The sequence below is a fragment of the Danio rerio genome, chromosome 5 (genome assembly GCF_049306965.1).
Source record: "Danio rerio strain Tuebingen ecotype United States chromosome 5, GRCz12tu, whole genome shotgun sequence".
In the NCBI taxonomy this organism is placed as follows: Eukaryota; Metazoa; Chordata; class Actinopteri; order Cypriniformes; family Danionidae; genus Danio; species Danio rerio.
This window is the reverse complement of record NC_133180.1, coordinates 34,911,183-34,934,545: the sequence shown is the minus strand read 5'-3', so window position 1 is coordinate 34,934,545 and position 23,363 is coordinate 34,911,183. Positions and strand designations below refer to the sequence as shown.

The 23,363-nt window shown below is 34.4% G+C and overlaps 1 protein-coding gene and 1 long non-coding RNA gene across 10 annotated transcripts in view; one reads left to right on the top strand and one right to left on the bottom strand.

Moving 5' to 3' along the window:
* The window catches only part of fibcd1b (fibrinogen C domain containing 1b), a 288,498-nt gene that overhangs the window by 26,742 nt on the left and 238,393 nt on the right, over positions 1-23,363 (top strand). The gene's annotated exons all lie outside the window — the stretch shown is intronic.
* On the bottom strand, positions 17,661-19,279 carry LOC101885588 (uncharacterized). The gene is made up of 4 exons (XR_001799335.4): positions 19,223-19,279; positions 18,217-18,528; positions 17,993-18,131; positions 17,661-17,749 (listed from the first exon to the last, which is right to left on the bottom strand). It is a non-coding gene; the product is annotated as an uncharacterized lncRNA (long non-coding RNA).

The following is a 23,363-nucleotide window of genomic DNA, read 5'->3' as shown; positions in this document are numbered from 1 at the left end:
AGTGTATTAATCATGTTTACATTTTTATATTTGTTTATTCAAGTTTTGCAGTATTTCCAGCTTGAATGCTGCTGTTTTTCTATTTTTGCTTTTGATTTGAGCTTCTTATAGTTATTAACAGCATAAAGGAATAATATAAATAGCTATATTATACCAGTATAAAGTGTTAGTAGCAGGTGTTGAAAAAGACTAGAAGTGGCACATGTAAAGGGTTGATAGCTGGCTAGGGTTTGCAGAAATGGTCATGACAGAAGTTGATGAACCTCAGGATGGGGTTCCCAAGGTGGAGGTGGAGGAAAAGAATAGAAAATAAGGATATTTCCTCTCTGAAGGAAATAATGCATAACCGCTCCTGGTCCTAGCATACAGATTGATCCAGTTAGTGAACACCAGGGCATCTGGCCCGCATACAGAAGATGGAAGTGAGCTGAGTGTATTTTGATAACAGCGAGAGCTGGTGCTGCAGGTTTGAAATGTGTCTCTGTCTCTCTGTCTTTCTGAGAATTTGTGTGAGTTTGGTGTTAGTAGGTGTGAGGAGTCGCCAGTAGCACACAATGGCACACACTGATGAGTTCTGCCTGTAATTTCCTGCCTCCTAAATTGCGTGTGTGTGTGTCTCTTTGTGTGTCTTTGTGTGCGTGTCTCTGCGTGTGTGTCAAGTGTGTGTGTGTGTTTGCGTGCGTTTGTGTGTGGCTGAAATTACCCTCTTCTCTCTAATGAGGGACTCAAAATGATGAAACAATGAACCTGGACACAGAGGAACAATAATTACTGAAACAGATCAACAGGTGCAACTTAGCAGCTGAACAGACATTACAGGTATATCTGGTACAGTTATGCCATGTGTATTTAAGAAAATTAGTGTGTGTTTGTAAACATAATGAAATGCCCAGTTAACAAGAGCCTGTAATATTGACTGAAGTTAAAATATATACTTGTTTGTAGTATTCAAATGTTTTAATCGTTCAGCAGTCAAAGGACACCTCAGTTAAGCAGGCTAGATGGAAAAGTGCTGTTTACTGATGTTTTGTTGCTAAATTAAATAAAAAATCTAAATTATTGATGCTGTAAAAGGTTCCTTATGAAAAATATTGACATCAATCTTTTGGCGGAAGATTTCAGTGGCTGAACAACACTTCCGTGCATATAAGCCATTCATAAAACAACACAATCTCAGCTTTGCGCTACTAAAGGCTTTTAAAGTTTTAAAACCATAGTGTCATCCTTTCTCCAGCGTTCTATGCACTTCTGCCTCATTATTTAATTTATCTATCTATCTATCTATCTATCTATCTATCTATCTATCTATCTATCTATCTATCTATCTATCTATCTATCTATCTGTCTGTCTGTCTGTCTGTCTGTCTGTCTGTCTGTCTGTCTGTCTGTCTGTCTGTCTGTCTGTCTGTCTGTCTGTCTGTCTGTCTGTCTGTCTGTCTGTCTGTCTGTCTGTCTGTCTGTCTGTCTGTCTGTCTGTCTGTCTGTCTAAAAAATTAACAGGACACATTGTCTTTTGTTTTGTTTTTGAAGCTTACAGCATTTGTCATTTTTGCTTTGGTTTGGGCTGCTCACAAAACACATTTACAGTTCAGATGGGACATATTATCTTTGTCGATTTTACACACGTATATTACACATACACTTTGACTCGCACTCTTGGGGCCATAACCACAATGTCATTATTTAGGGCTTGTATGCACAGTAAGGAAAAACACCCTAAAGCAGCATGCTGAACTTTCCTCACATAATTCTCACATTGATTTTGAAGTGCTGGCTATGAAGGCCAGTCAGTATGTGTTTTTATATGTGTGAAGACATACAAATTTCATACCTGTGAACATATGAGCCCACGAACCCCCAGGCTATCAGATAATCAATTTTAATGGAGCTTTAGATTGTTTTGACAGTTTGGATCAATACTGTTGTCATAATCCCTGAATTCCTATGCAGTGTCCTAATAAACGTTGATTTGTGTGCTGACAAGTCAAATATTTGTCTGCTCTGGTTCCTTTACAATTTGATTCTGAACTTTTTTTTTTTACATTTCTTTTTTTTAATGTAAGATTTAGCCTTGAGTCTTCTTTCTTTCTTACTTACTTTTTACCAAGAACTGAACTAAAGACATGAAAGCATGTCTCTGTTTAAGTACACCTCACTGTTATCCATTTATTACATTTGTCAAGTCACTTCTTTGTGTTTCTGATTGAAATTCTCAGAAAAATAAGAATGAATATCATATAAAGTGGTATTTAACTTTCTTTGTCATTAAGGTTTACAAAAATAATTGCAGGTCTGTTTAATGGCATTAGTTTGTGGAAAACTGCTCTGTGCCTATTTAATTTCATAACTGCTGACTTCTACATCACATTATCATATTAATTAAATTATATTGTATAAGTTTATTCTCTGCATTGATTGAATTAATTCAATAGTTCAGCCTAAAACATTCTTCAGCCTAAAACATTCCTCAATTAACGAGGAAACATTAAGAGTGCAATTAAACAGGCCATCAAACAATACAGGATGAATATTATGTCAAAATTGTGTGTAAATGTGACAACATGGCATAAGTAGATCCTTCTCTATTTACCTCACAGATTTGATACAAAATATAATTCAGTGAAAGCAATGATAACGTTTTTTTTTTTTCTTTTTTTCTCTGTGGCACTACCTACTCATAAATACTCATTAAAGCCATATGCCATAAGCCTTCAGCTCTACACTTTTAAAAGCTTGAGAGAAGCATTTGTTGATTGGAGGATGATTAATTAAACCTCATCTGTGAGTGGGTTTTTCCAGAGGCTGAGTTGTGATATCTCATAAAAATAAAATACGGTGAAGCATTACTTGCAAAATGGCAAACAGCTTTGTTGCCTCTTCAGGCATTTATGGGTATTTTGTGAAAAATGAACAGCAGCTAATGTTACATCCGTAATATCTGGCTGCTTTAATTTAAATTTGTGGGTATTAATAATGTCTACGCACATGTTTTTTGTGCATTAGCAACCATTTTGATTTGTACAGCATCAACACTGACAGCCATTAACCTTTATTTTATAATGTTATACTTTAGAGACACACACTCAGTGGCCACTTTATTAGGTACAGCATATTGTAATGAGTTGGACCTGCGTTTGCCTTCACAACTGCTTTAATCCTGGCATAGATCTAACAGGGTACTTGAAATATTCCTTAGAGATTTTGGTTCATATTGACATGATGGCATCACACAGTTGGTGCATATTTGTCAGCTGCACACCCATGAGGCGAATCTCCCATTCAACCACATCCAAAGGTGCCCTATTGGATTGAGTTTTGGTGTCTGTGGAGGCCATTTAAGTACAGTGCTGCTGTAGCCGATCTGCCTCAAGGTTGGATGTGTTGCGAGTTCAGAGATGCTCTTCTGAATACCTCGGCTGTAAAGAGTGGTCATGAGTTCATTCATTACCACATCAACAAGGCATTTGTGCCCACAGAACTGCCGCTCACTGGATATTTTCTCTTTTTCAGACCATTCTCTGTAAACCCTAGAGATGGTTGTGTGTGAAAATTCCAGTAGATCAGCAGTTTCTGAAATACTCAGACCACCTCATCTGGCACAAATAACCATGACATGTTCAAAGTCACTTAAATCACCCATTGTAATGTTCAGTTTGAACAGCAGCAGATCGTCTTGACCATGTCTACATGTCTAAATGCGTTTAGTTGCTGCCATGTGATTAGTTGATTAGAAATTTGCATTAATGATCACTTGGTCAGGTGTACCTAATAAAGCAGCCAGTGAGCGTAGTACTGTACAATAATTACAAATGCTCCTGAAGTAGCTACAGAATTTTGAGGTCTAATTTAATTTACAGCTTTCTCGATTGTTAAAACAATTGTTAAACCAAAACAATTTTAAACACAATCTCAAAACTATAAACCAACTTAAAGAAACCCCAAACCAACATTCTCGTCAAAAACATATTCTCTTCTCTTCAAACTGATGCACAAACCTGACAAATACACAGACTACTGCACTGCCCAGAAAACACCATTGGGATCAATTCAAAACACTCTTACTGAAATCTCTTGCTGGTGGTCTGGAGTCAGTGAAGGCACAATAAATAGGCAAGCGTTTATAATTTTTTAATTAAATAGCTATAATACATATACACTTTCCAAAAATAAAAAATAAAAAAGTAATTATTGTAAAGTATTCGTGTGAACTTAGTATCTAACAAAAGACAATATTTTCAGGACACTGAAACTCACATCCAGCTGAACTTATTAACCAGTTTCCCTCACGGCCCTTAGAGAACAATTTTATGGAGATATATGCAAATTACATATGTGAGAATACATGACAATATAATATAGTTCATATTGGGATTTCACATATACTGGTCAAAGTAGGCTTTAAATTACTGAAAGCAACAAAATTAATTCTTATAACAAAAGCTAAAATTTACAATGTAATTTTGACAGCACTTCAAGATTAAATGTAATTCTGTTAAATGTATTTAATAATCTGATGTTTTATTCTAACACCACGGAACTTTTCAATATTCTATAACCTAAAAGGATTCGGGAACATTTGTATATCTCTAAAGTCATTTAAATGTAAAGAGGATTGCATTTATGTTGCTGTCAGTACCTTGATGTTGTATGTTTCATTGTGTGTTCAAACACAAAGCATGTGTACGTGTGTATTACGATCACACTTTCTGACTGAATACCTACGAATACTAATAAGCTCATCTGCTCGAACATGAATTTTGATGAATTCTTTTTTGAGAATTGTCTTGTTCCAGACCAGAAAGCCACATGTGGCTCAAATAAGTGGCTGACAGAAGTGATTGTAATGTGGTAGCTGGGGTGATTATAATTAGCCTTCATCACGCCTCATCTCTCTCGTTGTTGGACGTCAGGTCACCTGTAATGTTACACAAAAGCGATTGATGCTTGATTTGCTTCCTCTTCATCAGACACCTCCAATAACTGGCATACCAGCAGCCCAGCGATCAGGTCAACCGAGCAACGGGGCAGACAGCTGGTCATGCAAGTGCTTTTCTGCACGCTTTTCTGTGATGAGAGAATAATAGTGGACTTCTGTCTGATCTGGATTAGCACTTATTATAAGATGTTCTGTCTCTCGCCTGCGCTTTCATTCCAGTCCATTTTCTTCTCAGAAGTAATCACAGAGTGACCAATTTGAGGTCTTTGCATATAGTCCGCGTTAGAGATGTGCCTATCAGAATCATTTTGTCAATTTCTTTTTTTTTTCTTTCTGTCTGTCTTGTCTTTATTCTCTCTATAGTATAAAGGAATTTCATAACACTGTTGGGTCCTGTTTTAGAGCGCTAAATAAAATGGACATGCAAATTGGGGCAGGAATCTGTACTTACCCAGAATGAAGGGTGTATCGTGTAAACACAGGGCTTGTGTAATTGATCATATTTCAGGGCCTCAGACTATCATTTGTTAGCACTGGGACCAGTGTCAGTAAGTTCTGCAGATGGTGGCACCAACACCTGATTCTGTATTGCTGCAGGTATTGTGAAATTGCAATTTTGGTCTTTTAAAAAATGCACATTTGACAACAGCTTGAGTTGTGAAGAGCAGGTGTGTGCAATTCAGGTGTAATTTTATTTTTATTCGCTAAAAAATGGCTCTTTTGAAAAAAATGTGAAAGCCTCATACACATTTATAGACCACTGTAACCTCAAGGCAACCAGCTTAATTAACACAGGTAGGCTAACTTTTTGCTTTCTATGTCAATATGAAAAAAGAGTAACCATGTACTAACTAACATTTAATACTATGTCACTGCATTGTAATCCAATTCTTGCTGAATGGTTGTTTTTAATTTTAAAGTGTTCTTAGTGTAACTATTCATTTACATACTGATTAAAATCAATTAAATACATGTACTTTGGTTTAGAATCTGGGTTAGGTATAGGGTTAGTTGCATGTGGTTATGCATAATAAATTGTAGTTACTATATAGGATTGGTACTAATGATTATTTTAATAATTCACTAGTTGTGCAATTACATTTTTTGATGAATCGGATAAAAAAAAAAGAAGATTTTTTAATTTTATGTTTTTGCTTGCTTCAGTGCTTCACTTACACATTTTTTATGTTACAGCCTTATTCCAAAACGGATTCAATTCATTTATTTTCCTCAAAATTCTACGCATAATAGCCCATAATGACAATGTGAAAAAAGATTTCTTGAAATTGTTGCTAATTTATTAAAAATCAAAAACCTGAAAAATCACATGAACTTGAGTATTCACAGCCTTTGCTCAGTACTTTGTTGATGCACCTTTGACAGCAATTACAGCCTCAAGTCTTTTTAAATATTATGCCACAAGCTTGGCAAAACTGTCTTTGGGAATTTTTGCCCATTCCACTTTGCAGTATCTCTCAAGCTCTATCAGGTTGGATGGGAATTGATGATGTGCAACCATTTCTCTCCAGAGATGTTCAATAGGATTTAGATCTGGGTTTTTGCTGGACCACTCAAGGACATTCACTTAGTTGTTGTGATGCCACTTCATTGATATTTTGGCTTTGGTCATTTTCCTGCTGGAAGTGGACCGTCGCCCCAGTCTGAGGTCAAGTGCTCTCTGAAACAGGTTTTCATTCAGGATGTCTCTGTACATTGCATTCATCTTTCCCTCTATTCAAACTAATCTTTCAGTTCCTGCTGCTAAAAAACATCCCCACAGCATGATGCTGCCACCACCATGCTTTACTGTAGGGATGGTATTTGCATGGTGATGAGCGCTGCCTGGTTTTCTCCAAACGTAACGCGTGGCATTCACTCTAAAGACTTCAATTTTAGTCTCATCAGAACACATTTTGTTTCTAATAGTTTGGGAGTCATTAACATGCCTTTTGGTAAATTCCAGGCGAGGAGTGGCTTCCGTCTGGCCACTCTACCATACAGTCCTTCTGTAAGGTTCTCCTTTCTCCACAAACGCTTGAGCTCAGACAAATAGACCATCGGGTTATTGATTACCTCCCTGACTAAGGCTCTTCTCCCCCGATCACTCAGCTTAGATGGCCGGCCAGCTCTAGGAAGAGCCTGGTGGTTTTCTGTAACCTTCTACAGCCCTGTGCCTTGTAACAATCCTGTCTCGGAGATCTACAGACAATTCCTTTGTCTTCATGATTGGTTTGTGCTTCGACAAGCCCTTCCAACCCTGGGACCTTTTATAGACAGGGGTATGCCTTTTCAAATCATGCCCAATTACCTTTTTCAAAATTTTTCAAATTGTGTCTAATCAAATTTACCACAGGTGCACTATAATTAAGCTGCTGAAACATCTCTAGAATGATTAGTGGAAAAATAATGTACTAGGATGTGAATACTTATGTACATCTGATTTTTCTTTTTTCTTTTTTTTTTTTTAAATTTGCAACAATTTAAAAAATATATATTTTTTCACATTGTTATTGTGGGGTATTGTGTGTAGATTGAGGAAATAAATGAACCTAATCCATTTTGGAATAAGGCTGTAACAAAAAAATGTGGAAAAGGTGAAGCGCTATGAACACTGTACTTTTCGGATGCACTGTATATATACAGTATACTATAAATATTTATTTTAACTATATAAAACTTTGAATTAGGGTATTTATAAAACCATACTATAAAAATTTAAAAGCTACATATCGAGTTTAATAATATTTAGTTTAAAACTTAAATTAAAACAAATTTTGTGTGTTGAACAGCAAAACTTCTCTAAATGTCCTAAATATAAATAACCAAAAAGCAAAACTGTTGTACTCCTATTATTTTCACATTATAAAAAATAATACATAAGCTTGCTGATAATGGGATATTAAGCATCAGAATATCAAAAATAATAAATAAACAAATAACTTTTTGAATTTCTTTTGGAAACAGAGGTAGAAATCAGAAGAATATGTAATATTTCACTGCTCAGTGCACAAATGTAACATTATTAGCATTCGCTGAAAACCACAGCATTGAATAAATAAAAAATAAATAAATAAAATAACAACTGCCTCTGTTGTTTGCTGATTTTAAATATGCCTTCTCACTTTAATTGCACTGTTTAATGTAAGCTAATCTTAAGAAGTGCTTTTTAATTAATCATTACAGTAGTCAACATTTCCTAAGACAAGAATAGGTGTTGTTCAATAGCATTAGGACAACTTTTATGAAAGGTTTTAATCCACTTCAGATTTTGACTATATAGCTCGCGAGGTAGCACAACTCATTTAGCAGGAATATCCCAAAGTTAGCAAACACTTAACTATACCATTTTGTCACAATGAAGTTAACTGTGGTTAGCTACTTCTACGCCACAAAATCTTTGTCTTGTAAACTGTAGCATGCAGGTTACCATTTTCTTAGAGGCATCTAATGTAAAAAAAATTCTCGTGTCTTGGTAGGACTTTAGGGGCACATGCTTTTTTCTGCTGCCGTTTCTGTATCCTCCATTGAATGCTTGACTGTTTATCTTGTTGCACTGTTCAGTCACATGAGCAGCCCAACTTATCAGCGTTCTCTGACATTAAATGTCATTATTGATAATTATTGATTACATGTTGCAGCCCTATTACTAAATAAAGAAAATAAAATAAAGTGCTATGAAAAATATATGTGTAATAATCATTTAAAGCAAGACAAAGTAGCAGACCCACATAGTTTAAATGTCTATTTGTTAATCCATAGAATGAAACACATTTAATAACTGAAATACTTCCCTACATAGTATGTTTAAAACAGTATGTGAGCCGAGTAGTATGTCAGAATTCATAGAATTTGAAAACATGTGAGATGTATCTGGATGACCTACTACTTCCGGTGAGATTCTGAAGTGCGCTTCAGATGTACACTTTGCTATACCATGATGTCACATGAGAGAATTTGTGAATGAAGTTGAAGCGACGCAACTGATGCAGGCACGTCACGTTATCATGACAAATAGCATATGTAGTACATCCAAATTCCATCCATACTTTTCACATTCATATTATTCATTCATACTAGAATGTACTTTTCTAACAGTTGTGTTGTAAATACAAATTTAAATGTATACCTACTAAGTAGTAGGTGATTTCAGACAAAGCCATCAAAAGAAGTTATAAGGAACAGAGATGATGACAAGGGAACAGGGGTAACCAAGGAAAAGAATATATTAATAAATGTACAGAATATTAATACAGAAATATTACAATATATAAAACAGTTCATAATGAATTTTCCACTTTCTCTGCCACTGATTCCTGTTAGATTTACCACAGTAGAATCATGGTAAAAGTTGGTGATTTACAGAACAAAAAAAAAAAAAAAAAACTTCAAATTCCATTGTTGCTGCACTACATTCTAGCTGTTTTCCTCGTCAGTGAGTTTTATAACAGAGCTGTTTTATTAGGTTCCTTCCTATCAGAGAGCTCTGCTTCAAATTTGTACACTTCTCCCTGAATTTCACAGCACTGTTTAATGGTCATGTAAATTGCAGGACTGACAAACACATTTGTCTTTGCTTAAACCTCCCTTGCTGCCTTTTTCTTTAAAACAGATGAATGTAAATCCAACGTACTGTACATCTCAGTGTTGTTTCATTCTGCTTTTGGCGCATTCAGCAATTTTTCTCATTTGCTACAGCATGTCATTGTTTATCAGTTTGGCAAATCTGTAGTGGCACAAGTGTGATCTGTAAAAAAAATGCAGTCACATTTGTAAATATGAACAAATATAATGAATCAACCCTGGATTTTATGAGAAACGCAACTTGCTAGTTTAACATAAGATGTCATTGGTTTGAAGATATTCACCAAATGACACAAAATGTTACTTTTAACCTTATGTTTTTGGAGTGTAGAATCTACAATACTTGAACAATTTTGTTGCTGATATTCATAACTGTTTTATGGTATGTTTTCTGCCAACTGGTAAATCAATGTTTTAAATACTATTGCATGAATTGGCATTGGGCGGCACCACTCAGACAAAAACAGACATTCAGACTGCACACATGCATTTTAAACAAGAATGACTACTGTAGCATTGCTTTTCAGAGAAACGAGTATTTGAACTTAGTTTCCTAAAACTTTGCAAACATGTTATAGTATTATTTATACTTTATTAGTGTCAAAAACATTATGCACAACACATTTATAATTGGCCATGTATTTGTTATAAGCCATAATCTGAAAACATCTTTCTGCTTCGTTTTGTCAGTGCCGGTGTGCATTTTTTTGTTTGTGCATCCCTACTAAATATTAGTCCATCCAGAATTTTGCAGGGATACTCATTATTGTAGCTTAAAATGGCATAATTTGTGATTTGATTTTCACAAAACTTAAGACATTATCTTCTTCAGGTCATCAAAATCGTCGAGTGAGGAAAATAGTCACACACAAGCTACATTCAGCTAGTCAATGTTTGAGACTTCTGTGTTGTATTTCCTTCACTGTATATCATATTCTCTCTTGACATTGGGAAGCAACTAATACAATATTCTTCTTTGTCTCACATACATTCATAGTAAAATTGTGAATTGGGCTGCCTGCTGTAATTTAACAGAAGATTATTTTTGAGACTACCAGAAATAGCTAGTAGGTGTGCTAGCACTTCTAACAAGAACCATTTTAATTTCAGACCTTAATGTGCATGTAATCGGCAGATCGGATGGATATCTTGTGATGTTTTAAATAATTCACTTTCTTTTTTGTGATCCGTCACCTGAGGTAAATGATCAGTCTTGTTCTTTTGAGCTTTTATGCTGCCTTTCTTTGTGACAAGCTGATGTCTGAAGCATCACCAAATTGTCAGGTAAAGTTTTTTTTCCTCTCCTTTTCCAACAGCCAGATTGATTTCTTGTTGTTTGAAGATTTTTCATCATTCAACCCGGGGAAGATTTCCAAACACTGGGAAGAAAGAAGTGATGTAACGGGTGGTGTCAAAGTACAAACTCTATCTTTCATTTTGCAATGACCTGCAGGGCTGAAAATCATCAGAGGTTTTCTCTAGCCACTTGTCAATACTTGTCATATCACATACCAACAGTGGGGACACCCACTTTACACTTTTGTGTCATAATAATGATATAAACTCAATATTATATTATAAATTTCTACAAATATCGTAAACTTCCTTTCTGCATTGTTGTAATGTACAGTATTTAAAATCAAATTGTGCTTAACTGTGAATTGTGCAATTTAAATTAAAATCAACCTGTGCTTATGGGTAACAGTGCTCAGCATATATAAGTACACCCCTCACAAATCTATCTTTTAAATTCATATTTTTATTAGGAAGCTATTCAATATTATATCCTTGCATATACATTAGATTAGTCAATACTGAAGCCAAATCTGGAGCTTATCTAACAAAATAACTTGCATATGTTACAGAAAAATATTAAATGCAAATTTAAAAAAAGAGGAAAAATTAAGAGAACCAAAAAAATAGAAAAGGTTTGTTTAAAGTTTGTAGGTTGTAATTTTATTTGCAAAATTTAGCTTGAGTGTAATTGTATTATCTTTCAGTTTCTAAATATGTTTGATGAATAAAATATTATTTTAATAAATATATCTGTTTAATAAATCTGTTTTGTTTAAAACACCAATATACATTACCTTTTCTCTCTGAGAAATGAATAAAAATATTCATTTGCAAAATGGGGTGTACTTAATTATGCTGAGCACTGTTTGTGTGTGGATATTAATGTCAAGGAAATGCAAGTGATAAGAAACTTCACTGTTCATGTGAGATTTTACTTTAGAGAAAGTATTTAAAGAAAACACACAATTGAGTCTGAATGTTGGGTTTAGTGTGTCAAGTGCTAAATAAGGGCACAGGTTTAAATGACTGATGTTTTGATAACAATTATTTTTAATATATAAATAATTTTAGATATTCATTAAATGTTTATAGTTTTTTTTTTTTTTTTTAGTTTCCTTAAATAAATTGTTCAATGGAGTCCAGAAGTCTAAGAAAGAGCACTAATGACAAAGCCCCTGTTTTGACTTTTTTAATTAAATACATGCTTTTCCCAGACAGAATAACATAACATTTCTCTATGTTATCAGCAGAGTAATTTGAGTGTAAAATTGAATGGAAAAATGAACGCAATTTTCGAAGCATTTGGTATTTGAAGTATTGGCTTTAATTCAAGCTGTTTGCACAAGTTTGTGCAAAAGAAAATCCAGCATGATTTGATATGATCCAAAGGGCATCTTGTGCTTCAGCAGAAGCAATAATATCTGTGTGTCTGTCACATGATTAAGGTTATCAAGCTTATAAATGTGCTCGTTTGATTTATTTTAAGAAAGAAAGGAGTTTTATCTGTTTATACATATGCATTCAAGCTTCAATTTTTACAATGCAGTTTCACAGAATGTTAGATTTTTTACAGCTGGATAACATATGTGATCGGCTCAGTGGTTTTAGGACTAGCAAATAAACCATCTCACTATTTGCATCACACCTTGTTTAATGCATTAAATGGCATGGACTAGACAGTGTAATTTGTGCATATGGAGTTGTAACATATTAGCAACAAAGGAATTTCCCTACAACAGTCTTCTTATAATGCATGAATGATGCATTAGTAATAATTGTTCCAGGCTAGATACAACTTCTTTGTGCAATCTTTGGCAATTCCTGAGAATTAGCAGCCCACTCTCAATGAAACAACATTTACAGCTCATTTCACACTAAATACTAACGCTGACTTCACGAACTCTACAATTGCACATCTCAGAGAGAGAGAGAAAAAAAAAATGAGAGTTTGAGTGTAGAGAGAAGAAAGTGGTAAAATAGTGGGATAATGAGGTAGAGAGTGTGTTCAGCTTGAATACATTAGCATGCTAGATCAGGGGAAGTGTCTGCTGAAGTCATTGTGTCCTGTGACTGAGGTCTTGTGCCCTGGCTTTTTTTCTTTGTAGGGCATAAAAGTGTAGTTGCTGCTGTGGGAACTTTGGACAGATTTGTGTACTATCCATACCAAGTGATTTTGGAGAGCAGCATATTGTTTTACCTGCTCATTGAAATTCAGACTGGAAAATGTACTTATATTGTTATCTAGACCTATAATAATATATTAATAATTGTGTGTATGGTACACAGTGTAGTCTGTATATTTCCAGTGTTGGGCAAGCCACTTAAAAATGTGGTGAGCTAAGGTATTAGCTACTCTACTTGGCAAAAGTAGCTTGGCTACACCCAAGTCTTATTGCAATAAAAAAAAAATATACACTTAAGCTATTTTTGCAGTTTTCCTTTTTAAATCGAAGCAACTTCAAGTCTATAATATCTTAGTGATTAATAAAATGGTCAATGACACATATGAGGCATAATTGTTCAGTTCAGTTATTTACTGTAAATAATGTGCTGTACTAAACTGAAACAAATTTTATACTATATAAATCCAATAAAAACAGGTGTTACACATTAAAAATATAGTAAATGGAAATATTTAGGAATGAGTATTAAACTGTGTATATGTTTACAACTCTTCATTAATGAATTACATTAAATACTGTAGGTACTGTAGGTATCCAATGTAACTTAAATTCAGCAAACAGACCATCGAAATAAAGTGTGACCAAATATTCTGATTCAAATATTATGGATACATAAAAAAGGTCTAATAAAGCTGCTTATGGACAAAATGTGAATTTTTAGAAAGCAGTTTGAATGAACGATACAATACTGACTCAAAAACTTGTTTCATTAATGAAAGAATCAGTGTTTTTGAACACATCACTTAAAAGACTTACCTTAGGTCTAACTGGTGTTCCTTGTGTCCTTGGAATTCCAAAAGCTTAAAATCATACTAAACTTTTCTGTCTTTTGACAGAATTTGCCACAACATTCCTGTGAGGGTTGGGTTTTAGTGGTGGGGTAAGGCCATATAATAAGCTATTTCTGCTGTATAAAATACATTACTTTATGGAGGGTCCTTTTAAACGATATATACAAGCATATGTGTGCATGTCTGTGCTAAAGTAAGGGTAGCGGAAGTCATATTGTGTGTTTTTGAAGTTCTCCAGGAGCTTTATAATGTCTATACTGTTTGCTCAAGAGAAGGACGATATTCATTGAACGTCACTGTTGTAGAGGCCCCATTCTCTCTGAAAACAGCCATATTGAGGCTTACTGTATTTCTTTATTTGTTTCTCTGGTCTTTTGTGCGAATGTGTATTTCAGAAGAAGACAGCCATGGTTTTGTTGTGACAGTTCTTTTCATTTCTGTCCCACTAAGACTCCAGAGATGTCCTATACCACTCTCCTGGGATATTCATTTTTATCACTGTTTGTTATGCAGATCTTTCAACAGCAGTGTTCATTTCTAGTTACAGCACAAGTGTGCTGTATGAAACCAGCCATTATATGTCTTTCTTCTTCTCTCTTTTTCCTGTTGTTGTCAGTTTCTGTTTCTATCTCACTTTTATTCTTGTCCTCGGTTTCTCCTTTTCAAGTCTCATAATTAAAAAACAAAAACAGACCAACATGATTTGTTAGATAATTACTGTATGTGTAGTTGAATATAGCCATATCTTAATGCTTTTAGATGTCATTCAGTAATATTATAGAAATGATACTTGAGAAATTAGTCATGCTGTCTACCACATTGTCGTTCACATTTATTACATAGATAGGATTGTGTGGGTTGAATTGAGAACAACAAACAAGACTTTTTTATTAGATTAATTCATTTGTGCTTTAATATCTGTGACACAAGCACAGCAAAGTAAAATAAGAAAAGAAAAAGAAAAGAGCTACTGAAGTTTTATTTCTTTTATGCCACGTCTGCACTTACACTCTAAAAAGGAATGTGTTGAAAACAACACAACATGTGTTATTTTTAACACATGTCCTGAGTGTGCTCAGGGACAACACATGTTGAGTTAAGTTTAACACACAAAATGTGTCATAAAATGTAACACATTAATGTGCAGCATAAGTTGACACACAGATGTGTTATTTTTGTATGTGTTTAACACAACTGTGTGTTACTATTCATTTTTTGTAATTTTAAATGTAAAAAATATTATGAATGTAAAATCAATATACAAAATCTCACAGGAAACATTAAACACTGTTCACATACTGTTTAATTTTCCCAAATGCATTCAAATGTTTTACAGCAATTCATTGTACATAATATAAAAACTCACTTTATAAAAGTATTCATTAAATTGAACTCGTATCTGTTACGCATGCCAATAAAATGTCAAATATGTATGAAACATATATATTTTCAAAATTATTCTCTAGTGAAAGAAATAAATAACCATAGCACACTGTTTATACATTCACCCACATGTAAGGTGCTTGTCTTAACAAAATAAATCATTGTCAAATCTAATCAAAACACTTCAATTATTTAGGTAACCCTTTATAGTAACGACACAATATAAATCATTTATTAAGCATTAGCAAGTACAGTAGTTAATTCACAATTTGTTAAGCATTAAATCTACATTATAAGACATTAGTAAGTGGTTTCTAAATACTGCTACAAAGGCTGTTTTTTTGACTTATAAGCACATTTATAATGTGCCTAACAATTGTACTTTTATAATTCATACTTTCAAATACAAATGGTTTGTAAATAATGCAGTCCTAATTTAGTAGTGAAAAAATAATCAGAAGCAAAGTGTGAGGTACAATTATTAAGCACATTAAACATTTACTTATAAGTCAAGAATACAGCATTTGTAAACCGCTAATGTCTTATAATGTAGAGTTAACGCTTTACAAACTAATGAATTCACCATTTGCTAATGCTTAATAAATGATTTATAGTGTGTAGTTATTATAAAGTGTTACCAAAGTTTCAATCACTAACATGTTTAAAACAATATTTTGTATTTAGGAGATACATACTGCTGATCATAAAATTACAAAATGTCTAGAGGTCTGTAATCTATTAAGTCCCCAGGCAGCAAAGCAAAGAGAAAACGATTTGTTCTGATGACACTGAAGAAAAAAATATGTTCATCAAAAACTTAACTCTTAAAACTCTCGTTCCCTGTGTTTCCTGACTCTTCAGAAGGGCATGAATTAATTTTAAAATTATCTGTTTAGATGTTTTAAAAAGGAATTTAAATTATGATATGTTCTAGGGCAACGATTTTGACTACAAATTAAAGTTAAGTTGTGACTATCAGAGAGTGGATGCATTTCCCTTAAATGCCAAATTACAAAATCCTTTTAAAGACACTTTGGATAGGTGTACATACTTATTTCAATTAGGTACAAGACTGCACCTTAGCAATTAATTCCATGACCTTTGATCGTGTGCAAGATGACTGGGACAAGGACAGGTCATATATATATATATATATATATATATATATATATATATACTCAAAAAAAGAAAAAACAGAAGACAGTTGGCATGGATAATGAAGATTGCACAGCCAGAAGAATTTGAAAAGTCTGTCTACAGCACAGGTCAGGCTTTCAGGATCGAGTGGAAGAGCAAAAGAGTCATTCTTTGCCACAGCTACAAGTACACGTACACGTACAAGGATCCATGTCCTAGACAACCAATAGAAACCAACTGCGGCTGAGCTGACTTCAGGGTCCCTTTCATGGATTCAGTGAGCAAAGATGTAACGGTGGTACCAGCCTTCAGGAATGAAACAATAAAAAGCATAAGAAAATGTTGCTGCATTAGAAACATTTTATTTATCATAAGCTAAACCAATAAAAACTATACCGGCATTTGCTCCAACAGGTAGGACACAGCAGAAGTCACACAGCATTTACTCCCAGCAACACTTCTCCCAGAGGCAGTAGGTGGAAGAAGATGAATAAGGATCTTTAACAGTTTAACAGCTCATCTTGAAGTGAAGATACAGGTCACATGCAAAATAAGAATTTAAACAAAATATATTAGAAATTAATATCTTTAATAGAATATTAATATTCACATCAAGTTTTATCTTTTAAACTATTTTTAGAAAAGTGTGCACATGCAACAGATATTTTGGCTGAAACTCATACCATCATGCTGATTGTCAGCCATCTTCAGTAAGAGTCTGATGTCAATTTTCTTCTCCAAGATGCTATTTCTTTGAGTTCTGGAATTATCGTCCCTTCCCTTTTCTGGATAAACAAGTCTTCGTTCCCATCTGTGAGCTTGGAAAATTCAATGTCCATCTTTAAAGAAAGAAAGAAATCAGAAACAAAGAAATATTAATATTACAATTATGAAATAAATGTCTGTGTAAAGTTCTGTCTTAGTTGAGCATGTCTATTACCAAAGCTGGCATGTCAAGAAATCTGGGATAGTCCTTGAAGATTTCAGCAAGAGATTTTGAAGGGATTTTGTTGTTATCCATCTTCTTCTGTAACTGAAGGTTTGATTGATTGCAGTCTTTATTGATGATAAATTGTCTGGTGATGGTCGCATCTCCTTTATCAGAGACAACCACTCACTTGGTACGGTTTCATCTGGACTTGGTGAAGAAGGTTGCGGTGTACAATGATGATGTTTTAAACTGTACACCCACTGGCTCTGTTGAAGCTTCCGTCTGACTGTGTGATGGCCTAGCAAAAAAAAAATCCTCCTGACATTAGTAATGTAAAAACAGAACTAATGAAAGTCAAATAAATGAGCAACTTATATACACATTCCTAATAAATTCAGTTTATGATGTAAAAACATTCTTACATGTCCCTCATTTTCACCAAAGGGCACCTGAGGGGAACAATGACAGAATCTCTTTTGCTAGTACCAGCTTTTCTGTACCAGAAGGATAGCTAAAAAAGTAAAAAAAACAAATACAGTTGCATAAATTGCTTATACACAAACATTGACAAACATAAAAAATGGACTAAACAGTGGTACTTCAGAATTGATTGGGATAAATTGTTAAATGTATTTATTTGAAATATTTTTTAAATTTAGAATTTATTTTAATATAGAACTTATTTAAATAAATGTAATTTATTTAATTTGCAAATAAATACATCTTACATGGAATAAACAAACCACATACTCACAATCCATGTTTCTCTACAAGGACACTGACAGCAACTTTTTGACAGTCTTCATGTTCTCTCAGGATTGAAGAGGCTTTTCTTCAAGCAGCGTCAGCAAACTAGTTGTGTTGCCAGTCTGAGTTGAATCTGTTAAAGGACACTAAGAAATGCCAAAACATTTTATTTATTTAAATGTTTACGTTTATCCATGGTAATATAAAGGGAGAAATATATTAATGTTTTACCTGTAATGAGTGCACACTTCTTTCTAATGAGTCTGGGGTGTTGCTTGCAATATAATATATTTGAAATTTGCCAAGCTCCTTTACTCCTGCATTTACATCAGTGTCAATGAACTTGAAAATCTGTCAAATTTCAATATTCAATCAAAAGATAGTTGTTGAGACCGTTCCAGTTTGACTAAGGCTATCAGATCTCCAACATTGCCATCTGTGAATAGTTTTCTCCATATTTCCTTTCTGTCTATGAAGACAGTTGCAAAAACGCGGTGTAGAAGTGTTAAGAGTGACTGTAATTTGTTCCTCGACTTCCATCTCCTAAGAGAGAAATTCATACAGCACAATGAGAAAACAAACACATGTAACTGTGTATGACAATAAAAAGTACACTTTTAAATAGTACGCGACTAGTAGGGTACCACAAAATGGCGCGCAAAATTGAGTACATTAAAGATCTTATTTTAGCTATTGTTTATGAATTTGCTCACACCTCGGCGCCATTTGGTGTCTGTACAAAGCACAAAACTAACGTTACGACAAGGGATTTATGTTTAAATTCCTGCCGCAGAGCTTCATATTAGGTTATATATTAAATAACCTTATGATAATAACGTAACGTTAAATGCATAAATTATATCCGGTAACGTTAGCGTTACCTCGAGTGTCAAGAGACGCAGAGGCTTTTTAAAGTGACGGCAACTGTTACACCAAAATGCAGTACGTTAACGTTACATATTTAGGGTAAGTCTTTCGCCTTATATGTAACTTATTATTAACAATTCTGCCAAGTGCCAACGCAGCTTTACAAAAGACGCGCCAGATGCGTTAGCTTGCGCGGCTAAAGTTAATGTTACATGACAGAGTTGCCAAGTCCCGTGTATCAGGAGTACGAAACATGAAAACATAATAAAAGTAACAAAAATAACTTCTTGGACAACTAACACAAAACATTCTCACGCAGAGTGGAAGAAATATTTACTATCGTAGACGAATTTTAATGAATTTCACTCACCTGAGGCAGAGAGGTGCGTTATCCGATAGAGCTCTGGGAGAGCGTCAGTTGAAAAAGAACCTCACTGCGCATGCGCGTGCAGAAATTAACAGCATAAACCCCGAAATATAGAATTTTTAGCCACATACTCACAAATGCTTATTTTATATTACCATCATGATAAATAAACTACATAAACTCATAACAAAGTGCCATTTGACTACAGGCAAAAATGCATTGTATTCCAACATACTGTTTAAATGTGTTTAACACAGTCATTGTGTAAACAGTTAAGCACAATATTAACACGCAATGTGTCCGTAGTAACACAAAATGTGTTACGACCTGTTTAACACATATTTTGTGTAAATTTTTAACACATCACTTTTAAGAGTGTACCTCGTCTGAACTACATTATTAGTATCTGCTGCCAACCTTGAATCCTCCCTGAACTCAGATTTGTTCTTGCAGTCTGTGTTCATGTGGTCTCAGCAGTCCTGTTTAATTCTTCCGAATACTCTGCAGTCAAACCCCCTGTTCTGAGGATGAATTGTTTGGAATTAAAAATGAATGTACTATATAAGCAAGGGTCAAACTGCTACAGAAACTCATTCGTCTTTCCTGTGATGTCATCAAAAAAGTGCTGCAAGAAGTGACAGTGCAAAAATGATAATGAAGGAAGCTGTGCTAAAATTGAGATGTTATCAGGTTATTCACTCTTTTACACTTTTCTCCCTGTAAAAGTGTTAGGATTGGTAATCATATTTAAATATGGTAGTGGAATCCAGGAATTGCTTTCAAAATGTTGATGATTGACACCATGGTGTAAAAGAAAAGTTCATGCATTAGCATTTTGCATTTAAGCATTTAGCAGACACTTTTATTCAAAGTGTCTGATACCCGTGGCACACACAACTAGGGAGCAGTTGCTAAAGGGATTCGACTTAGCCGTGGTATTCACTCACAACACTTACAATCCTTGTTGGTGCAGTGACTCAAACCTACAACCTTTAGTTCACAAGTTCAATTCTTTATCTTTTAGGTCACTGCCGACCCTAGTAATATCAGATTTTTAATGGTAACTACAGTATATTCAACATTTAAAGTGGATCAGAAAAGTTCCCTAAGACAGGGGTTTCCAAACTCGGTCCTGGAGGGCCGATGTCCTGCAGATTTTAGCTTCAACTTGCCTTAACACACCTGCAAGGATGTTTCTAGAATGCCTAGCTTGATTAGCTAGCCCAGGTGTGTCTGATTGTTTTTTATTTTTTATTTTTTTAGTTTATTTGTTTACAGGGTCACTGCACATTAATAAACATTACAATAAAATGTGCAGTAATTATCCAAGAATGGATATTTTTCATCTGTTGGCCCCTTACGGAATGCTAAAAAGTCACACCTAAAATAGAAGCCCAGCATAATAACATAGAATACACTGTCAATTATAAAATACAATACAAAAAGCAAAAAAAAAAAAAAAACATAAACAGATTGATGATGGCAGCAGAAGAGGACAAAAAAGCCAAAGACAAACAGTACAAATAAGTGTCAAGTATACAGTACTAATGCTGTCAATGCTGATTTGTCAATAACCAATTTTAAACATGAAACTTAAAAGAACGAAAAGTAAGTGATCTTCAAATTGTTGGTGGGATGGAGTTCCATTTCCTAGCAGCTTTAACTGAAAATACGGACTGACTAAATTAACTTTTTTTTGAGAGGAATAATACAATTCCCTCTTTCACCATCTCTAGTAGTTCGGTGAACAGTCATTCTAGCTTTCACAAACTGATTTAGTGGTGAAGTTGGGTTATGTAAGGTCTTAAACATTAAACAAATATGTACATATTTAAAGAAAAAATTCCCAAGCAGGTTGGATTTCTTAAATATTGAACAATGGTGAAATTTAACTGATTTCTTATCAAGGGTTTTTAAGAATTGTTTGTATAATGATTCAAGTTGGAACTGAACTTTGCAGGACACGACTTTGGACATCCCTGGCCTAAGACAAAAATGGATACACATTTTAGTTTTAGGACAACTTTAATCCACAAAATGTTGAATAGTAAACTGGTAGCTAGTTGTTCAGTTTAGTTTTACGCACATACTATGGTGAAAATCCATAAATGTGTTTGTCCTTGCTGTTTCCAAGAGGTAATTAATTTTTAAATGCTGTTTTCACTTTCGTAAATTACCAAACTGTGTACACAGAAAAGGATTACAATGAAAGCTCAACCAAACATGAAGATTTGCAGTTAATTTACTCATTCATCCCCCATCCATTATATTGGTCTGCGAACAGAAAGAATAACGCTTATACAGACAAACAAAATGTGGCTCCTGGCAAGGCATTTAGGTCTTAGAAAGCAAAATGTTCAGACTATGCATGATGTTGGGCCAAAAACAAACAAACAAACTGACAAATAATTTGAAATGCAACATCTGATTTAAAAAAAAAGTTTAGATTAAGACAAAAAAACTAAAATCCTTAAGCATAGTGTTGATATGAAACTGAGCTTAAGACCTGAACTTAAACTGTGCATTTATCCACGATAAATTTGCATAATCTAATATGTTAGCACACCTTAGAATTTACATAATTTATGCAACTGCTAAACATTACTGTAAATTGACTTTTTCTTCAAGAAAACAAGGAAATAAGACTTTACACTGATTTTAAAAAGTCTTTCTTTGCTAAGCTACATGTGTTATATGAGCCAAAGAAATTTGAAAATGTTTTTTTATTGTGTGCAGTAAGCATGAGATGGTATGAAAAAAGCTTGCAAGTTGCCTATGATTTGACTGAAGCAAGCATGTCATGATTAAGGCTGGGACAACAAGTTGACAGTTGGCTGTTGGGCAGTGTCAGGCTGTTGGTCAGTGTCGGTCCAGCTAATTGGTTTGGTGTGTTCCTCATGTCGCCTCTTGTCGGGTTAATGTCAGGTTGAGTTGACCTGATTCGCCATTTAGAAGAGGGTGTTCTGATTGGTTATTCAGCAAAGAATCAGGGCACGAGAACACAAACTGAAGTGACGTACCCAAGTAAACAAATCAAGTCAAAAAACCACAAAACGATCCCGGCTGTAATTTTGCTACATTTCTAAAATATTTGCAAACTATATTATTAGATAATCAGACATATTCCCCTAAACAAATCCGTCAGTGGTAAGAGACAAGTACTGTGGTAATAGTTCTAAACACTTTGTTTATGTTTCTTCTAGTTTCCCTTTGTGAAATAACAAAACAGACTACTGCCTCCCATAGGTGCAGTAAGACATATCCTTTCACACAGACACAGAACATGCGTTCTTGCTTAAGTCGGCTGCCACCTGTTTGGTGTGTTCACACACAGCTTTTTGGTTCAGATGAAACCAGACATGAGCCAATGTGAGCTGACAACACAAATGGTTTTCATTGGAGCTAGTTGTTTGGCATTGGTTTGTTGTATCTCGTGTACATTCCCATGATTTCTGAATTCCCTTTTGAGTTGCATTTTTAGTATAGCAAGACTATGTATAAAACACTTTTCTAGGGACACAACATTGTCATATGTGTAGAGTATTAAGAGCCCTATCATGTAACCACTGCAATAAGGTGCAAAACGTGTTTGGCTCAATTTGATTTTTTAGACCAGCGCAACCCTAATTTTCACATTTTGCATCACATTGTTTAAATAGCAAATCCATTTGTGCCACTTTGTGGACTCATGGGTGTGCCGGTCTAAAGGAGGTTTGTTGAGGTGCATTGTTGGCATGCTGCTATTGTGAAGAACTGAAATAGACTGAAACCTGGTCTAAAGTCCTGCGCAGAGCACATTAGTTATGTGCTCATGTGGGTCCAAAGCGCTTACACGTTGCTTAATACAAACAGGATGTACAGCAATACAAAAATATCTTTAAATACGACAAAAAATAAAGGATTAAATTGTTACAAAAATCATTATTATCTATGTAAATATAAAAACCACGACATCCATGCCTTCTTCATGTCGGGGGGCTTTTGTCAGTTAATTCATGACAATTTGCATTTGTATGTTATTATTAGTAGTCGATTATTTATTATATGCATATTTATATTAGTCCACTTGTCGGGTTTTGGAGATGTACAGTATGCATCACCATAAGGGAAATAAAAACTGGACAGGTGTGTTTGGATATAAGTC